This window comes from Sturnira hondurensis, unplaced genomic scaffold (genome assembly GCF_014824575.4).
Source record: "Sturnira hondurensis isolate 20B ecotype Veracruz unplaced genomic scaffold, ASM1482457v3 Scaffold0025050, whole genome shotgun sequence".
Classification (NCBI taxonomy): Eukaryota; Metazoa; Chordata; class Mammalia; order Chiroptera; family Phyllostomidae; genus Sturnira; species Sturnira hondurensis.
Genome location: NW_028097681.1, coordinates 381,228 through 384,145, shown reverse-complemented (window position 1 = coordinate 384,145; position 2,918 = coordinate 381,228).

Below are 2,918 nucleotides of genomic sequence, written 5' to 3'. Positions count from 1 at the left end.
GGTGTATGGAAGGTCAGGGTGGGCTGTGCCCTGGCTTTTTAGGATAAAACTGTCGGTAGGAAGACAAAACTCACAGTGTTTTTGTTAAACTGCTTCATAACCAGGCCTCTCACTGCTAGGACAGACCCACAGGGGCTGGGGGTGGTGTAGTGCTGTCCCTTGGATCGTAAGGGGGTGCACAGAGGCCCAGACACAGACGAGGGTGCTGTGGGAAAGTGGTGTACAAGGAAAGGCCAGGCCTATGACTCTACTGCCCAATGGATGCCCCGCCCCCAGCCCCAGTGCCATGCTTTCTATGGTGTGAACCTGGCTGCACCAGGTGCAGGTTGTTGGCCAGCCCCATGCACTTTGCCTGTTGGAGGCCGAACTTGACTTGTCTACTAATCAACTTCCCTTGATCAGGCCTGCTGGGTCATGTCCCCATAATCCATGTCAGCCTTCAGCATCTAGTGCTCATTGGGGCAGAGCTAGAAGGTAAGGGGGCTGCAGCCTGGGACGATAATCTGGGGTGGGGTCATGGCCTGTAGTTTCCTCAAAGGCAGTAGCATCTTTCCTGACTTTGGAAAGGCCAGGGAAAGTCAGGCACAGTCCACACCAGCTCCAGTGCCATGGCAAGGGCCAGCCCATGGGCTAGAGCCAGCTCCAGCTCTAATTCTACCACCTGTGCTAGGGCCGGAGCCAGCATCAGCTCCATCAGCCTGTATGATGGCTGAGTACTTGACTCTGATGTGTGCAGTGAGCCTCTTAGGGTGGGTGGGCCTGGTGTTCATTCTGACATCAGCTGTCCCAGACCTGTACTCCCTGACCTGGAATCCACGATCTAGGCCAAATTCACACTTACTGTGTGACTGGGGCAACTTTCTTAACCCTCAAACCCTTAGTGTCCACATGGGGGCAGCAAGCCAGACACTCAGAGGACTTGCAAGGCAGAGGGTTGAGCAGATGAATGGGGTGAAACAGATGGAAGGTGGGTAAGGCCCTGCTTGCTGGTGAAGGAGGGTGGCCCACTATGGTGCTGCCTGGTTCTTGGGTATCTCACCCATTTACTCAGGAGATGTCAACAGCCTGAGCACTTATTAGGCACCTTATGTGTACTTGTCCACATGGGAGACAGACAACCAAAGCCTTTAGTTGTATCTGCCTTAAGGAATATACATCTGAATGGGGAGTTGGACAAGGGTGGTGATCACATTGGGAGGATGATGCCACTGAGGATGAGCATTTGCCTGGAGGAAGTGAGGCTAGGCTGGTGCAAACGCCACTTCCTGGCCAGTTTTGAGCACTGTGTCATTCTGTGCTGGGCACCCTCTGTGGAAGAGGAAAAAAACCCCAGGGACTCACAAAGCTCAGGTCACATGCTCAGCTTCATGAGCTCCAACTGTGTTCAGTGACTCTGTCTGGAACTGTGGGGGACTGTGACAACAGCTGGGGTTGCAGGACTGGCAAAAACTGCCTGTCCTCCCTAGGATCTGTTCAAGGAGGTGGTACCCCACTGCTGCCAGGGCTCCATCTGTTCCCAAGGGACCAACAGGGGCTACGAATGCCTGTTCTGTCCATGCATGCTTTCTCCTACTTCTCCCACTTTCTCCCACTTCAACAGTGTAGCCAATTGGGTCATTACTACCCTCCTTGGGAACCTGAGCATGATGGCCTAGGAAGGGGCTAGGGCAGGGGACCTCTGGATTGAGTTGGCACAGGTACACCATGGAACAACCCAGGGCATCCCTCTCTGGAGCCACAGGACCTACATATCTTTCTCCCCTCTCAGAATCGATATCTGGGGTCTGACCTCTGCACAATCCCAAGGCCCTTCCTGCCAGAGCCACACTGACCTTGACTCCCAGTCCCAGTGATGAGAAGCTCACCTCGTACCTGGCCCCTTCCTTGGGTTGAGCTAAAATTCCCCCTCCTGGGAATGTTACTCGTGGGGTCCCAGGTGTGCCCTTCCTGGGCTCTCTGTTTCATCCAGGACAGGAGGAAAAGATGAGGGGACAGAAATCACAGGAAGCAGCGTGCTCTAGTTCTCCCCCCTCAGCTGAGTCCTTGTGACTCCTTCTCATCCTTATGTGTTGTTGTGTCTTGTCTGCAAAGCCCTTCAGTTTGCCATCTGAAGAAGACATGGGGACCAGTGTCCTGGTGTGTAGGTCACTCTCCATCAGAGCTCCAGGATGGACCAGGATCCCCTGTGTGACTAGCCTTGCCTCTCAGTCAGCTGAGACCTCCCTGGGGGGCAACAGGCTGGGGACAGGGCCTGGCCTGGTTGGTGGGGTCTCTGGTTCTGCCTGGGACTTTTAAGACAGTGGTTCTGCTTCAGGAATCACTTTCATTGAATGTCAGACCCCGAGCTGAGCCAAACTGAAGATTTTCAAGTGTTTCTTATGCATCGAGAGAACTCTGTCCTTCTGAAACCAACACTAGTCAAAGCAGATCTGCTGCATAGAAATGGGAATGGAGGCCCCATGTGACAACATGAGTGCCCCCTGCCCAGCCCCATGAGACCACCGGGCTCAGGGGAACCATTGAAAACCCTTGTCTAGATGCTGGGATCTTCTAGCTACTTAAGTAAAAGCGATTTGCTTTTTAAATAGAATGGTGACTGTAGGAAAAGGGCCCCAGAGAAAAGGAGAGGGGCTCCTCCCTCCCTGCTGCAGGCCCCCTTCAGAGAGTGGGGCCTCCCTCCTCCAGCCCAACCCCTGGGGTGGTGGAGCCTGGAAGGGCTGTGTGGACGTTACCAGGAGGTGGCCTGGAAGAACTGGGTGCTGGATGGATGTGGGGCTGGAGAGCAGGGGTGACTTAACCTGGGATTGGTTCAGAGTTGGCTGTGGGGGTAACAGGGGTGGGGTTGTGGTGTCCTGGAGGGGAAGAGAAGAATAAATTTTAAAAAGGCTACTAAGGGTCCTACGTGGGCCCTTCTGGGG